Source organism: Pseudophryne corroboree, chromosome 8 (assembly GCF_028390025.1).
Source record: "Pseudophryne corroboree isolate aPseCor3 chromosome 8, aPseCor3.hap2, whole genome shotgun sequence".
NCBI classification, from domain to species: domain Eukaryota; kingdom Metazoa; phylum Chordata; class Amphibia; order Anura; family Myobatrachidae; genus Pseudophryne; species Pseudophryne corroboree.
Genome location: NC_086451.1, coordinates 268719450 through 268738024, shown reverse-complemented (window position 1 = coordinate 268738024; position 18575 = coordinate 268719450).

Below are 18575 nucleotides of genomic sequence, written 5' to 3'. Positions count from 1 at the left end.
GTAATTCCTAGCGTTACAATGCAGTACCCGGAATATTATCTCTAGTAATTCCTAGCATTACAAAGCAGTACCTGGAATATTATCTCTAGTAATTCCTAGCATTACAAAGCAGTACCCGGAATATTATCTCTAGTAATTCCTAGCATTACAAAGCAGTACCCGGAATATTATCTCTAGTAATTCCTAGCATTACAAAGCAGTACCCGGAATATTATCTCTAGTAATTCCTAGCATTACAAAGCAGTACACAGAATACTATCTCTAGTAATTCCTAGCATTACAAAGCAGTACCCGGAATATTATCTCTAGTAATTCCTAGCATTACAAAGCAGTACCCGGAATATTATCTCTAGTAATTCCTAGCATTACAAAGCAGTACCCGGAATATTATCTCTAGTAATTCCTAGCATTACAAAGCAGTACCCGGAATATTATCTCTAGTAATTCCTAGCATTACAAAGCAGTACACAGAATACTATCTCTAGTAATTCCTAGCATTACAAAGCAGTACCCGGAATATTATCTCTAGTAATTCCTAGCATTACAAAGCAGTACACAGAAAACTATCTCTAGTAATTCCTAGCATTACAAAGCAGTACCCGGAATATTATCTCTAGTAATTCCTAGCATTACAAAGCAGTACACAGAATACTGGCCCTCATTCCGAGTTGTTCGCTCGCAAGCTGCTTTTAGCAGCTTTGCACACGCTAAGCCGCCGCCTACTGGGAGTGAATCTTAGCTTATCAAAATTGCGAACGAAAGATTAGCAAAATTGCGAATAGACACTTCTTAGCAGTTTCTGAGTAGCTCCACACTTACTCGGCATCTGCGATCAGTTCAGTCAGTTTCGTTCCTGGTTTGACGTCACAAACACACCCAGCGTTCGCCCAGACACTCCTCCGTTTCTCCAGCCACTCCCGCGTTTTTCCCAGAAACGGTAGCGGTTTTTCAAACACTCCCATAAAACGGCCAGTTTCCGCCCAGAAACACCCACTTCCTGTCAATCAAATTACGATCACCAGAACGAAGAAAAAACCTCGTAATGCCGTGAGTAAAATACCTAACTGCATAGCAAATTTACTTGGCACAGTCGCAGTGCGAACATTGCGCATGCGCAATTAGCGGAAAATCGCTGCGATGCGAAGAAAATTACCGAGCGAACAACTCGGAATGAGGGCCATTATCTCTAGCAATTCCTAGCATTGCAGAGCAGTACCCGGAATAATTTCTCTAGTAATTGCTAGCAGGGCCGTAACTAGGTGTGTGCCAGCGGGGCGTTGCACACAGCGCATTTGCACTGAAGGCGCATCCGCTGGCACAAACACAGGGCCACTAGCGCCAGTAGCAGATTTACCGCAAAGCAATTTAAGCAGGCGCTGCTGTTTGCTGCTGCCTGCGCCTAAGTGCTGCCATCATCATCCCTGCAACCCTCTCCCCTCCCCAGTCTCAGGAGTCAGACACCTGCGCAGATTGCCGCTCTTCACTTGGAAAACCCACTGACCATACTGATGGCGGACGCACTATATCCCCTGCAGCTCAGCGCTTTCTCACAGCCAGGGCCGGATTTTCCGCTCAGCTGGCCCTGCTCAGGAGGTCACCCGGCTCCTAGCGGCTTTAGGGGATTGAGAGATCTCCGGACTGCTAACTGCAGGGGAGATTTGTGTGGTCACTGGGCTTCTGCAGGAACATGATGGTCAGCCCTGGTGGGATAGAAGTCTGCGCGGGATCGCTTAGCTGGGGGTGAAGTGAACTGTGGACTGCAGCAACTCTCAGCCGCGTCTCCTTTCTGCCCGGGGCCAGAAGTGTGATGTGGGAGCTCCCGGCCACAGTAAGATACACCACACTACAGCGCAGCAGAGTATATGCTGGAAGAAGCAAGGAGTGCTTAAACCCCCACGATCAGTCAGCACTGGCCAGGGATAAGGAGATGTAGTCCAGTAAGTGCTGTGGCCAGCCAGGCCACAATCCAGTCAGCGCAGGAAGTGGGGGGAGCTGCAACAAAAAGCACCCAGCCTGGTAAGTATGAGGATGCCATGCCTCTCAACATTAACCCCCCCCCCACTCTCTTTCTCTTTAACATGCCTCTCTCCCTCCCCATGCCTCTCTCCCTCCCTCTCCATGCCTCTCTCCCTCCATGCCTCTCCTCTCTTTCTCTCTCCCTCCCCATGCATCTCATCTCTCTCCCTCCCCATGGCTCTCCTCTCTCTCTCTCTCTCTCTCTCTCTCTCTCTCGACATGCCTCCTGGTAAGTATGAGGCTGCCATGTGTGAGGGGCATGACGGTGTAAGATGCAATGTGTAGTAGGCATTACAGTACAGTACACAATGTGTAATTGGCATTACATTGTGTGGTGTAATGGGTATTACAATGTGTGACATAATGTGTAAGAGGCATTATGGTTTGTGTCATAAGGTAAGGGGCATTGCAATGTGTGGCATAATGTATAATGGGCATTACGCCATGTGTGTCATAATGTGTAAGGAGCATTACTGTTTGTTGCTTAATGTATAACGGGTATCGCTGTGTGTGGCGTAATGTGTAAGGGGCATTACTGTGTGTGGCGTAATGTGTAAGGGAAGGTTAAAGTCCCTAGGCAGCACCACATACATCCATATACCTATACTTCCAGGATCGGAGTGCACCTCACAATCCAATGCTGTAGCTGCTCTTGTACATGGTCCACGACGCTGCGGCTGTGTGCTGGCATCCTCTCCCTGGCATCCTGCCGTAACACACTGATGCCTCCCTCATCCCAGAGTCAGAGTTGCTGCTGCCAGAGCCTGCCGTAAATGTGTAAAAGGGAGGTCTGCCTGCAGTAATGTGTGACGGGCTGTACCTGATGTAAGTGGAACTACTGTGCGCGGTAATTTGAATAATTGAGAAATTGGTAATGTTTTGTGGCATTGCCCCTTCTTCATGAAGCCACACCCCTATATTTTTGGCATGCGCACAAGGCGTGCACTGGACCTATTTTACTTACTGTATAGGGGTGGGGCGCTGATGCTGTTTCTTGCACACAGCGCTAAAATGTCTAGTTTCGGCACTGATTGCTAGCATTACCAAGCAATACCAGGAATATTATCTCTAGTAATTCCTAGCATACCACGTAGTACCCGGAATATTATCTCTAGTAATTCCTAGCATTACAAAGCAGTACCCGGAATAATTTCTCTAGTAATTGCTAGCATTACCAAGCAGTACCTGGAATATTATCTCTAGTAATTCCTAGCATTACCAAGCAGTACCCGGAATATTATCTCTAGTAATTCCTAGCATTACAAAGCAGTAACCGGAATATTATCTCTAGTAATTCCTAGCATTACCAAGTAATACCCGGAATATTATCTCTAGTAATTCCTAGCATTACCAAGCAGTACCCGGAATATTATCTCTTGTAATTCCTAGCATTACAAAGCAGTACCCGGAATAATTTCTCTAGTAATTTGCTAGCATTACCAAGCAGTACCCGGAATATTATCTCTAGTAATTCCTAGCATTACAAAGCATTACCCGGAATAATTTCTCTAGTAATTGCTAGCATTACCAAACAGTACCTGGAATATTATCTCTAGTAAATTCCTAGCATTACAAAGCAGTACACGGAATATTATCTCTAGTAGTGAACCGCATTACCAAGCAGTACCCAGAATATTATCTCTAGTAATTCCTAGCATTACCAAGCAATACCCATAATATTATCTTTAGTAATTCCTAGCATTAAAAGCAGTACCCGGAATATTATCTCTAGTAATTCCTAGCATTACAAAGCAGTATGTCACGATCCGGGTATCTGGACGCCATTTCTTACCCATCAGATGCCTCCTAAGGCTGGCTCAGCGCTCCAGGACCGGATCCCATCTGTTATCCTAATGTTCACATTCCTGCATCCTCTCCTGTCTCTCTGAGACGCTGTCACAGTAACGCCTTATTACATCTGGCATGGCGTCTCCCGCGGCCTCCGCCGCCGTCCCTGAGCTTCTGCATGCAGAGTGTCAGAGTGGCGATTACGTCAGCCGCGGCCTCCGCTGTGTCCGCGTGGTTGGATGTGCACTTGTCAGCCTGGCGTCTCCTGTCTCCAGTGGCCGGCGCCGCCATTACTGTTTTCATTACCACATGGATTACAAACCAAACTTCCCTCCAAGTGTCTGCATGGGCGCAGCCATCTTGGATTCTGTCAGCTGATCATTTCCTCCAATCTGTTGTCAGTATTGTTAATCTGCATAATTGCCTAGCCAATCCCTTCCTTGCTGCAGGTATAAATACACTGTGCCTGAGCAAGGAAGGCGTCAGTGCTTTGGTTGTCAAACCTAGTTCCTGTTTGTCTCTCTCCTGTGATTGTCTTCCAGGTTCCAGCTCCTGTCTCAAGACTTCCACCATAGAGACCCGCACCAGCATTCCACCTGCGGTGTAGCCTGACTCTCCAATCCATTGTGGATTCATCTGTTTCCAGCTACAACACTACCTGCTTCCAGCTCAGCTTCCAGCAGAGTACAGCTTCCCTTAAAGGGCCGGTGTCCTTTCTACACTTTACCACTCTCCACCGGTATTATTATTTCTCCGCTCTCAAGTTCTACATTTCAGTTCATATTTCATCGCTCCCAAGTTCATTTATTATTTAACTGGTTCCAGCCAGTATCCACTCCGTGCTAACAACAGTCTGGTTCCAGCCAGTATCCACAGCAGCTGTTTTACCTTCAGCAACCCAGCTTTTCCTGGAACACCAGCTGGCACAATCCTGGGTTATCTCCATTGCTACAGTCGGGCCTGGTAAGGACTTTCCATCTAGAAGATCATAAGAACTATCTCACACTACCAGTGCCCTGTGGCTCCTGCCATCCTGTAGTACCCAGGAACTGTATTTATTATTTGCTGACTTTTACGTTTTCTTTTACTGCTGCTGTGTTGCGGAGTTGTTATAATAAACATCATTGACTTTTATCTAAGTTGTCGTGGTCACGCCTTCGGGCAGTTATTATTCATGTTACTTACATGTCCAGGGGTCTGATACAACCTCCCAGGTTCCGGTACATCTCAGCCCCTACAACTGAGGCTGCCTCCCGTCAGCTCAGGCCCTCAGTTGTGACAGTAAGCACTGACCTAATGAATCCAGCCGGAGACCAGGATCAAGCGGCCAGGCCGATGCAAGAACTGGCAGCCCGACTAGAACATCAGGAGGCTGCACAGGGCCACATCATCCGCTGTCTCCAGGATCTCTCTACTCGGCTGGATGGGATTCAGACAACTCTCCGTGGATCAGGCGCATCTGGTGCGTCAACCACAGTGACTCCAGCTATAACCCCACCCACCTTACCCATTTCTGCTCCACGTCTTCATCTTCCAACGCCAGCAAAATTTGACGGATCTCCAAGATTCTGCAGGGGATTTCTCAACCAGTGTGAGATTCAGTTTGAGCTACAACCTGGCAATTTTCCCAGTGACCGTACAAAAATTGCCTACATCATCTCTCTTCTCAGTGGCTCCGCCCTTGACTGGGCATCACCGTTATGGGAGAGGTCCGACACCCTGCTATCTTCTTACACTGCATTCGTGTCAACATTCAGGCGCATCTTCGACGAGCCAGGCCGGGTAACCTCAGCTTCATCCGAGATTCTCCGTTTACGCCAGGGGTCACGTACTGTAGGACAATATCTGATACAGTTCCAGATCCTGGCATCCGAACTGGCATGGAACGACGAGGCCCTGTATGCTGCATTCTGGCATGGCTTATCTGAGCTTATTAAAGATGAGTTAGCTACCAGAGACTTACCTTCTAAGTTAGATGAGCTAATCTCACTCTGCACGAAAGTTGATTTACGTTTCAGAGAGAGAGCAACTGAGCGTGGAAGATCATCTGCTCCAAAATCTTCTGCTCCTCCTCCTCATCAACTGTCACCATCTAAAGATGAGCCCATGCAAATTGGCCGTTCCCGTTTAACTCCTGCTGAGCGTCGAAGACGTCTCTCTGAGTCTCTTTGTCTTTACTGTGCAGCTCCGTCTCACACCATCAATGCCTGTCCCGAACGTCCGGGAAAACTCCAAACCCTAGCTCGCCCAGGAGAGGGCCGGCTAGGAGTAATGATCTCCTCTCCATCTCCTCATGATTGTAATCTCCCAGTCTCGCTTCAAGTTGCTCAACGTTATCGGAACGTCATTGCGCTCCTTGATTCCGGAGCAGCTGGGAACTTTATTACTGAAGCCTATGTTAAACGGTGGTCCCTACCCACCGAGAGACTTCCTTCCTCCTTTTCCTTAACTGCCGTGGATGGCAGTAAAATTTTTGATACTGTTATTGCTCTAAGGACTCTACCAGTTCGTCTGAGAGTGGGAGTTCTTCATTCCGAACTTATTTCACTTTTAGTGATTCCAAGAGCCACACATCCTGTGGTCCTGGGCCTTCCATGGCTCCGTCTTCACAATCCTACAATTGATTGGACGACTACGCAAATCCTGGCATGGGGTTCCTCCTGTGCAGAGACATGTTTGTTTAAAGTATTGCCTGTCTGTTCTTCCTCCCCCAGGTCGTCTGATGTTCCACCTCCTCCATATCAAGATTTCACGGATGTGTTCAGTAAAGCTTCTGCTGATATCCTTCCTCCTCATAGAGAATGGGACTGCCCGATTGATCTCGTTCCAGGGAAGGTTCCACCTCGAGGCCGAACTTATCCGTTGTCTCTGCCTGAGACGCATTCTATGGAGGAATACATTAAAGAGAACCTAGCAAAGGGGTTCATTCGACCTTCTTCTTCCCCAGCCGGCGCAGGCTTCTTTTTTGTAAAAAAGAAAGATGGTGGTCTGCGGCCGTGCATCGACTACAGAGGTTTGAACGACATTACCATCAAGAACCGTTATCCTTTACCCCTGATTACTGAGCTCTTTGACAGAGTTAGCGGAGCTACCATCTTTACAAAGCTGGACTTGCGAGGTGCATACAATCTCATCCGGATCCGTGAGGGTGACGAGTGGAAGACCGCCTTTAACACCCGTGACGGACATTATGAGTACCTCGTCATGCCCTTCGGATTGAGCAATGCTCCAGCTGTCTTCCAGCATTTTGTCAATGAGATTTTCAGAGACATTCTATACCGTCATGTCGTGGTCTATCTAGACGATATCCTCATTTTTGCCAACGATTTAGAGGAACATCGTTTTTGGGTTAAAGAGGTTCTGTCCCGTCTCCGTGTCAATCATCTCTATTGCAAATTAGAAAAATGCGTCTTTGAAGTCAAGTCCATTCCGTTTCTAGGGTACATTGTGTCCGGTTCCAGGCTAGAGATGGATCCTGAGAAACTACAAGCAATTCAGAATTGGCCGGTACCCTTAACCCTCAAAGGGGTCCAGAGGTTCTTAGGGTTCGCCAATTATTACCGAAAGTTTATACGAGACTTTTCCACCATTGTGGCGCCTATTACTGCTTTCACCAAGAAGGGTGCTAACCCGTCCAAGTGGTCTGAAGAAGCCATGCAAGCTTTTCATCTTTTAAAACAGAGGTTCATCTCTGCGCCTGTCCTGAAACAGCCTGACATCGACTCTCCTTTCATCCTAGAGGTGGATGCCTCCTCCGTTGGAGTAGGAGCGGTGTTATCTCAGAGGGCTAAAGATGGCCATTTACATCCTTGCAGTTTCTTCTCCCGGAAGTTCTCCCCAGCTGAGCGCAACTATGCCATTGGCGACCAGGAGTTGCTAGCCATCAAGCTCGCTCTAGAAGAGTGGAGGTATCTGTTGGAGGGAGCTTCTCATTTAATCACCATACTTACAGACCACAAGAACCTTTTATACCTGAAGGGCGCACAATGTCTCAACCCTCGTCAGGCTAGATGGGCACTTTTCTTTTCCAGGTTCGACTTTAAACTCCAGTTCTGTCCGGGCTCTCAGAATCACAAGGCCGATGCCCTTTCCCGCTCATGGGAGCAAGAAAATGAGTCAGAGTCTTCAGACAAGCATCCTATTATAAATCCGTTGGCATTCTCCACGGTAGGGATGGACTCTATGCCCCCATCAGGGAAAAGTTTTGTGAAGCCGATGCTAAGGAAGAAGCTCATGCATTGGGCCCATGCTTCCCGTTTTGCCGGACATACAGGTATCCAAAAAACCCTGGAGTTTATCTCTAGGTCCTATTGGTGGCCAACTCTGAAAAAGGACGTCTTGGAGTTTATTGCATCTTGCCCAAAGTGTGCCCAACATAAAGTATCCCGCCAGTCGCCTGCGGGGCAACTGGTTCCACTATCCGTTCCCCGTCGACCATGGACCCACTTGTCGATGGATTTCATTACAGACTTACCCATGTGCAACAAGTTCAATACCATCTGGGTGGTAGTTGACCGGTTCACCAAGATGGCACACTTCATTCCTCTCACCGGTCTTCCGTCAGCTTCCAAGTTGGCTCAAGTATTCATACAAGAGATCTTCCGACTCCACGGTCTTCCTGAAGAAATTATCTCAGATCGAGGAGTTCAATTCACAGCCAAATTCTGGCGAAGTTTATGTCAAGTCCTCCAAGTCAAGCTAAAGTTTTCCACGGCTTACCATCCTCAGACCAATGGTCAAACCGAGAGGGTGAATCAGGACTTGGAGGCCTTCCTCCGCATCTATGTGTCCTCCTCTCAAGATGACTGGGTTCAATTACTTCCCTGGGCCGAGTTCTGTCATAACAACCAGTATCATTCTTCATCTGCTTCAACACCATTCTTCACTAACTTTGGATTCCACCCTAAAGTTCCTGAGTTCCAACCGCTTCCAGCAACTTCTGTTCCCGCAGTGGATATCACCTTGCATCAGTTTGCCAATATCTGGAAGAGCGTACGATCAGCTCTGCTCAAGGCATCGTTCAGGTACAAGAAGTTTGCGGATAAGAAGCGTCGAGCAGTTCCTGCTCTCAAGGTGGGTGATCGGGTATGGTTATCCACGAAGAATTTGAGGTTAAGAGTTCCCAGTATGAAGTTTGCACCTCGCTATATCGGTCCTTTCAAGATTGAACAAGTCATCAATCCTGTTGCTTACAGACTCCAGTTGCCTCCCTTCTTAAAAATACCCAGGACATTCCATGTTTCCCTGTTGAAACCGCTGATCTTGAATCGGTTTCATTCCTCACTTCCTCCAACTCCGAAAGTCCAAACTCAACGAGGCGTTGAGTATGAAGTGGCCAAGATCCTGGACTCACGTCACCGTTACGGTCAACTACAATATCTTATTGACTGGAAGGGTTATGGTCCTGAGGAACGTTCATGGACCAATGCTTCTGATGTCCATGCTCCTGCCTTGGTCCGGAGATTCCATTCCAAGTTTCCTCAAAAGCCAAAGAAGTGTCCTGGGGCCACTCCTAAAGGGGGGGGTGCTGTCACGATCCGGGTATCTGGACGCCATTTCTTACCCATCAGATGCCTCCTAAGGCTGGCTCAGCGCTCCAGGACCGGATCCCATCTGTTATCCTAATGTTCACATTCCTGCATCCTCTCCTGTCTCTCTGAGACGCTGTCACAGTAACGCCTTATTACATCTGGCATGGCGTCTCCCGCGGCCTCCGCCGCCGTCCCTGAGCTTCTGCATGCAGAGTGTCAGAGTGGCGATTACGTCAGCCGCGGCCTCCGCTGTGTCCGCGTGGTTGGATGTGCACTTGTCAGCCTGGCGTCTCCTGTCTCCAGTGGCCGGCGCCGCCATTACTGTTTTCATTACCACATGGATTACAAACCAAACTTCCCTCCAAGTGTCTGCATGGGCGCAGCCATCTTGGATTCTGTCAGCTGATCATTTCCTCCAATCTGTTGTCAGTATTGTTAATCTGCATAATTGCCTAGCCAATCCCTTCCTTGCTGCAGGTATAAATACACTGTGCCTGAGCAAGGAAGGCGTCAGTGCTTTGGTTGTCAAACCTAGTTCCTGTTTGTCTCTCTCCTGTGATTGTCTTCCAGGTTCTAGCTCCTGTCTCAAGACTTCCACCATAGAGACCCGCACCAGCATTCCACCTGCGGTGTAGCCTGACTCTCCAATCCATTGTGGATTCATCTGTTTCCAGCTACAACACTACCTGCTTCCAGCTCAGCTTCCAGCAGAGTACAGCTTCCCTTAAAGGGCCGGTGTCCTTTCTACACTTTACCACTCTCCACCGGTATTATTATTTCTCCGCTCTCAAGTTCTACATTTCAGTTCATATTTCATCGCTCCCAAGTTCATTTATTATTTAACTGGTTCCAGCCAGTATCCACTCCGTGCTAACAACAGTCTGGTTCCAGCCAGTATCCACAGCAGCTGTTTTACCTTCAGCAACCCAGCTTTTCCTGGAACACCAGCTGGCACAATCCTGGGTTATCTCCATTGCTACAGTCGGGCCTGGTAAGGACTTTCCATCTAGAAGATCATAAGAACTATCTCACACTACCAGTGCCCTGTGGCTCCTGCCATCCTGTAGTACCCAGGAACTGTATTTATTATTTGCTGACTTTTACGTTTTCTTTTACTGCTGCTGTGTTGCGGAGTTGTTATAATAAACATCATTGACTTTTATCTAAGTTGTCGTGGTCACGCCTTCGGGCAGTTATTATTCATGTTACTTACATGTCCAGGGGTCTGATACAACCTCCCAGGTTCCGGTACATCTCAGCCCCTACAACTGAGGCTGCCTCCCGTCAGCTCAGGCCCTCAGTTGTGACACAGTACCTGGAATAATTTCTCTAGTAATTGCTAGCATTACCAAGCAGTACCCGGAATATTATCTCTGGTAATTCCTAGCATTACAAAGAAGTACCCGGAATATTATCTCTAGTAATTCCTAGCATTACCAAGCAGTATCCGGAATATTATCTCTAGTAATTCCTAACATTACAAAACAGTACCCGGAACAATTTCTCTAGTAATTGCTAGCATTACCAAGCAGTACCTGGAATATTATCTCTAGTAATTCCTAGCATTACCAAGCAGTACCCGGAATATTATCTCTAGTAATTCCTAGCATTACAAAGCAGTACCCGGAATAATTTCTCTAGTAATTGCTAGCATTACCAAGCAGTACCCGGAATATTATCTCTAGTAATTCCTAACATTACAAAGAGCAGTACCGGGAATAATTTCTCTAGTAATTGCTAGCATTACCAAGCAGTACCCGGAATATTATCTCTAGTAATTCCTAGCATTACAAAGCAGTACCCGGAATATTATCTCTAGTAATTCCTTGCATTACAAAGCAGTACCCAGAATAATTTCTCTAGTAATTGCTAGCATTACCAAGCAGTACCCGGAATATTATCTCTAGTAAATTCCTAGCATTACAAAGCAGTACACGGAATATTGGCCCTCATTCCGAGTTGTTCGCTCGTTCTTTTCCTTCGCATTGGTGCGATTTTCCGCTAACTGCGCATGCGCAATGTTCGCACTGCGGCTGCGCCAAGTAAATTTGCTAAGAAGTTTGGTATTTTACTCACGGCATTACGAGGTTTTTTCTTCGTTCTGCTGATCGTAGTGTGATTGACAGGAAGTGGGTGTTTCTGGGCGGAAACTGGCCGTTTTATGGGAGTGTGTGAAAAAAACGCTGCAGTTTCTGGGAAAAACGGGGGAGTGTCAGGGCGAACGTTGGGTGTGTTTGTGACGTCAAACCAGGAACGACAAGCACTGAACTGATCGCACTGGAAGAGTAAGTCTCGAGCTACTCAGAAACTGCAAAGAAAAATCTTTTCGCAATATTGCGAATACTTCGTTCGCAATTCTGCTAAGCTAAGATTCACTCCCAGAGGGTGGCGGCTTAGCGTGTGCACTGCTGCGAAAAGCGGCTAGCGAGCGAACAACTCGGAATGAGGGCCTTTATCTCTAGTAGTGAACAGCATTACCAAGCAGTACCCAGAATATTATCTCTAGTAATTCCTAGCATTACCAAGCAATACCCATAATATTATCTTTAGTAATTCCTAGCATTACAAAGCAGTACCCGGAATATTATTATCTCTAGTAATTCATAGCATTACAAAGCAGTACCCGGAATAATTTCTCTAGTAATTGCTAGCATTACCAAGCAGTACCCGGAATATTATCTCTGGTAATTACTAGCATTACAAAGCAGTACCCGGAATATTATCTCTAGGAATTCCTAGCATTACCAAGCAGTTCCCGGAATATTATCTCTAGTAATTCCTAGCATTACCAAGCAGTACCCGGAATATTATCTCTAGTAATTCCTAACATTACAAAGCAGTACCCGGAATAATTTCTCTAGTAATTGCTAGCATTACCAAGCAGTACCCGGAATATTATCTCTAGTAATTCCTAGCATTACAAAGCAGTACCCGGAATATTATCTCTAGTAATTCCTAGCATTACCAAGCAGTACCCGGAATATTATCTCTAGTAATTCCTAGCATTACAAAGCAGTACCCGGAATAATTTCTCTTGTAATTATTGCTAGCATTACCAAGCAGTACCCGGAATATTATCTCTAGTAATTCCTAGCATTACATAGCAGTACATGGAATATTATCTCTAGTAGTGAACAGCATTACCAAGCAGTACCCGGAATATTATCTCTAGTAATTCCTAGCATTACCAAGCAATACCCGGAATATTATCTCTTGTAATTCCTAACATTACAAAGCAGTACCCGGAATATTATCTCTAGTAATTCCTAGCATTACAAAGCAGTACCCGGAATAATTTCTCTAGTAATTGCTAGCATTACAAAGCAGTACCCGGAATATTATCTCTAGTAATTGCTAGCATTACAAAGCAGTACCCGGAATATTATCTCTAGTAATTCCTAGCATTACAAAGCAGTACCCGGAATATTATCTCTAGTAATTCCTAGCATTACAAAGCAGTACCTGGAATATTACCTCTAGTATTTCCTAGCATTACAAAGCAGTACACGGAATTATTTCTCTAGTCATTGCTAGCATTACCAAGCAGTACTCAGAATATTATCTCTAGTAATTCCTAGCATTACAAAGCAGTACACAGAATATTATCTCTAGTAGGGAACAGCATTACCAAGCAGTACCCAGAATATTATGTCTAGTAATTCCTAGCATTACCAAGCAGTACCTGGAATATTATCTCTAGTAATTCCTAGCATTACAAAGCAGTACCCAGAATATTGGCCCTCATTTCGAGTTGTTCGCTCGTTCTTTTCCTTCGCATTGGTGCGATTTTCCGCTAACTGCGCATGCGCAATGTTCGCACTGCGGCTGCGCCAAGTAAATTTGCTAAGAAGTTTGGTATTTTACTCACGGCATTACGAGGTTTTTTCTTCGTTCTGCTGATCGTAGTGTGATTGACAGGAAGTGGGTGTTTCTGGGCGGAAACTGGCCGTTTTATGGGAGTGTGTGAAAAAAACGCTGCCGTTTCTGGGAAAAACGGGGGAGTGTCTGGGCGAACGTTGGGTGTGTTTGTGACGTCAAACTAGGAACGACAAGCACTGAACTGATCGCACTGGAAGAGTAAGTCTCGAGCTACTCAGAAACTGCAAAGAAAAATCTTTTCGCAATATTGCGAATACTTCGTTCGCAATTCTGCTAAACTAAGATTCACTCCCAGAGGGCGGCGGCTTAGCGTGTGCACTGCTGCGAAAAGCGGCTAGCGAGCGAACAACTCGGAATGAGGGCCTTTATCTCTAGTAGTGAACAGCATTACCAAGCAGTACCCAGAATATTATCTCTAGTAATTCCTAGCATTACCAAGCAATACCCATAATATTATCTTTAGTAATTCCTAGCATTACAAAGCAGTACCCGGAATATTATCTCTAGTAATTCCTAGCATTACAAAGCAGTACCCGGAATAATTTCTCTAGTAATTGCTAGCATTACAAAGCAGTACCCGGAATATTATCTCTAGTAATTCCTAGCATTACAAAGCAGTACCCGGAATATTATCTCTAGTAATTCCTAGCATTACCAAGCAGTACCCGGAATATTATCTCTAGTAATTCCTAGCATTACCAAGCAGTACCCGGAATATTATCTCTAGTAATTCCTAGCATTACAAAGCAGTACCTGGAATATTACCTCTAGTATTTCCTAGCATTACAAAGCAGTACACGGAATTATTTCTCTAGTCATTGCTAGCATTACCAAGCAGTACTCAGAATATTATCTCTAGTAATTCCTAGCATTACAAAGCAGTACCCGGAATATTATCTCTAGTAATTCCTAGCATTACCAAGCAGTACCCGGAATATTATCTCTAGTAATTCCTAGCATTACAAAGCAGTACACAGAATATTATCTCTAGTAGTGAACAGCATTACCAAGCAGTACCCAGAATATTACGTCTAGTAATTCCTAGCATTACCAAGCAGTACCTGGAATATTATCTCTAGTAATTCCTAGCATTACAAAGCAGTACCCAGAATATTGGCCCTCATTTCGAGTTGTTCGCTCATTCTTTTCCTTCGCATCGGTGCGATTTTCCGCTAACTGCGCATGCGCAATGTTCGCACTGCAGCTGCGCCAAGTAAATTTGCTAAGAAGTTTGGTATTTTACTCACGGCATTACGAGGTTTTTTTCTTCGTTCTGCTGATCGTAGTGTGATTGACAGGAAGTGGGTGTTTCTGGGCGGAAACTGGCCGTTTTATGGGAGTGTGTGAAAAAACGCTGCCGTTTCTGGGGAAAACGCGGGAGTGGCTGGAGAAATGGGGGAGTGTCTGGGCGAACGCTGGGTGTGTTTGTGACGTCAAACCAGGAACGACAAGCACTGAACTGATCGCACTGGAAGAGTTAGTCTCGAGCTACTCGGAAACTGCAAAGAAAAATCTTTTCGCAATATTGCGAATACTTCGTTCGCAATTCTGCTAAGCTAAGATTCACTCCCAGAGGGCGGCGGCTTAGCGTGTGCACTGCTGCGAAAAGCGGCTAGCGAGCGAACAACTCGGAATGAGGGCCATTGTGTGTATGTGTCAGTTTGCATCTTCACAATGAGTAAAGCTGTTCTTGTTTGCAAGCAGGGCTGAACTACCTTGAACCCTTGGATATCTACTTAACACAGGGAGCTACTGTAGCTGCAGCCCAGCTTATCAGCAGACCAGAAACACCCACTTCCTGTCAATCACACTACGATCAGCAGAATGAAGAAAAAACCTCGTAATGCCGTGAGTAAAATACCAAACTTCTTAGCAAATTTACTTGGCGCAGCCGCAGTGCGAACATTGCGCATGCGCAGTTAGCGGAAAATCGCACCGATGCGAAGGAAAAGAACGAGCGAACAACTCGGAATGAGGGCCAATATTCTGGGTACTGCTTTGTAATGCTAGGAATTACTAGAGATAATATTCCAGGTACTGCTTGGTAATGCTAGGAATTACTAGAGATAATATTCTGGGTACTGCTTTGTAATGCTAGGAATTACTAGAGATAATATTCCAGGTACTGCTTGGTAATGCTAGGAATTACTAGAGATAATATTCCAGGTACTGCTTGGTAATGCTAGGAATTACTAGAGATAATATTCTGGGTACTGCTTGGTAATGCTGTTCACTACTAGAGATAATATTCTGTGTACTGCTTTGTAATGCTAGGAATTACTAGAGATGAGGGCCAATATGAGAGATATATTCTCAGACCATTTATTGGTTTTCAACCTAGGATATAGGACCTGATTCATTATGGATTGCTATTGAGGCTGAGATAGCAATGTTAAGAAATCTACTATTGCTAAAATTTGCATGTGAAGAGCCGCCCAGAAAGGATAAAAGATGCCCACCGATGCATTCGCAAATCTGCATAGGCATTACTAGATTCACAATGCATACGCAAAAAAAGGACACTATCAACATTTGCGGCTGACCCCAGCATGCGTAAAACAATTAGAAATGGGCACCATGTTTTTGAATGCAGCATTCGCAGATGACGTCAGAAAACGGTCATGACACGCTTGCATTTTCCCAACCACTCCCCACAAACGCTATGTTACCACCCATGAACAGTCAATCAAAATGTGTTCTCTTTACAATTAGGCTGTACAGGGGTGTATCTAGGGGTCCGAGCGCCCCTGGAAAAGTAAGGGGCTGGCGGGCGCACACACCCCCTACACACATTTGAAATGAGGTGTGATTATTGGAAATGGGACATGGTCTTGTGGGGGAAGGGGGTGGACACAATAGTACTTCCAATTCAAATTATGCACACAGTAGTGTCCCGTATTCACATTAAACTGCATAGTAGTGTCTCGTATTCACGCTACACCATCTCTCCTCCCCTAACCCACCTTTCCAACAGCCTGACCCTAACCCCCCCCCCCCCAGCCTCTTCAGTGGTGCCCAACCCTAATCCACCCTTCCTAATCTCTCCCTGCAGCCTAAAACTAACCCTCCCACCCACGCAGCCTAACCCTCCCACTCTCGCAACCTAACCCTAACCCACCCACGCGGTTTGCCAGTGGAGACTTTGGCAACAACTCAATCCGGATTTTGGCATTCTGCATCGCTATCTATGTTGGGATGCCAGCATCAGCATTCCGAGCAGTTTCGGGATGCTGGCGTCAGCTTTCCGACCACCGGGATGCCAAACGCCGGCATCTTGACTGCATCCCGAATGAAATGCTAATGAGATGCTGTGAGATGAGCCTCAAATGGACCCAGCCATTAACCAAATACCATTAGTTATACCCCTTTTACACTCGCAGGAAAATCCCGGGATATTGCACGTGAACGCGCATCATCCCGGGATTCTTCTCAGTGTAAATGGGTACATGGACAATTTCCCGGGACGAGCATCCCGGGATTTCATCCCAGGTCAAAAGCAGGGTTGAACCCGGGACCGTCCCGGGAAGCTGTGTAGTGTGAAAGGGTCCGTCCCGGGATTCACTATCCCGGGACTGTTAAAAGGACTTGGATTGGAGCTTTCTTGGGCTCAGAAAAGCTGATGTCATCTTTTCTGAGCCCAAGGCCATTTCTAATGACATACTAATGCATTTGCAGGGATATCCCGGGATCAGTGTAAATGGGGCTGTCCCGGGTCGATCCCAGGTCTTAATGCAGTGTAAAAGGGGTCAGTCCCGGGAATGCATCCCGGGATGCATCCCGGGAAGCATCCCGGGAGTGACCCGGGAGTGCGAGTGTAAAAGTGGTATTAGATGGTAGAAGTGCTTCCTGTTAGAAAAAACATCAGGGTGCCATCACTTCCAAGATAAAATGATCAATTATACAATTAACTGATATACATTTCCTTGTACCTGGCAATGAAATAGGTAAGATATGTATTTTCTTTATTACACTCAACAAGTTAGTTTTCACTTACTTACTACTTACTTACATCTAACATGCATGAAAATTGTGTAGTTTTCCAGGTACTATAGTTCCTTCTCCCAAACACTGCCACTTTTTTATTGTCTTCAACAATAAATAGATCTATAGCACTGTGCTATATAACAATTGCTGTGTACCTGATGAAAGTCTGTTAGTGCCGGCGCAGTGCCGGAGTCCGTCAGCACCGCACTGCACTAGTGATCAGACTAGTGTCCTGCAGCACCACACTTGTAATCAGACTAGTGTCCAGCAGCACTGCACTGCACTAGTGATCAGAATAGTGTCCGGCAGCACCGCACTTGTAATCAGACTTAGAAGAAACTACAGTTCCCAGCAGCCCTTGCTGCCGGGAGCTCCCAGCAACAAGGGCTGCTGGGAGCTATAGTTTATTTTGAGTCTGATTACAAGTGCGGTGCTTCCGGATACCGGCGCCACTCCAGCAGTAACAGACTCTCACCAGGTACAGTCTGACAGTACTGCTTTTCTACATTTTGGCCGTGGGTGGCACCGCTAGGCAGCACTCCCTCCTTGCCTGGCGCCTCATACATAAAACATAATAAAAGAACAGTATTCAATAGACATATGTGATCACAAGAAACATGACAATTGGGGTCATTCCGAATTGATTGTAGCTGTGCTAAGCTTAGCACAGCTATGATCGTTAACTCAGACATGCGGGGGGACACCCAGCACAGGGCTAGTCTGCCCCGCATGTCAGTGCCAGCCCCCCTTCGCACAAATACAAAAGCATCGCACATAGGCGATGCTTTTGTATTTGATGAGTAACTCCCGGGCAACGCAGCTCCTGCGGCTAGCCGGGAGTTGGTCGTCGCTCCCGCTGGCTGCAGCAGCTGCGTGAGACATCATGCAGCTGCCGTGGCCGCCCCCCCCAATGGTCTGGCCACGCCTGCGTTGGCCGGACCGCTCCCCCTAAACGGCGGCTTAACGCCGCCGTTCAGACCCCTCCCGCCTAGCGACCGCCTCTGTCTCAGAGGCGATCGCTAGTTAACGAAAGCTGCCATGCGCCGGCGCACTGCGGCGCCGGCGCATGTGCAGTTCCGACCCGATCGCTGCGCTGCGACAAACTGCAGCGAGCGATCGGGTCAAAATGACCCCCAATATACAGAGTAGGATACATTATGAACACATGCTGAACAATTTACAAGCTTCTGTGATTTGTGTCACACGTGAAAGCAATAGCAGATAATTAAACATTCACATTAATTCAAAACATAATTTCAGTTGGATGCATGGACCATACAGATGTGTCCTTGCTGGTCTCACAGGCTAATCATGGCAAATGTGACTTATTTGTTTCGATTAGTATGCTCGCAGAGGTGCATGGGCACTGTGCATGCA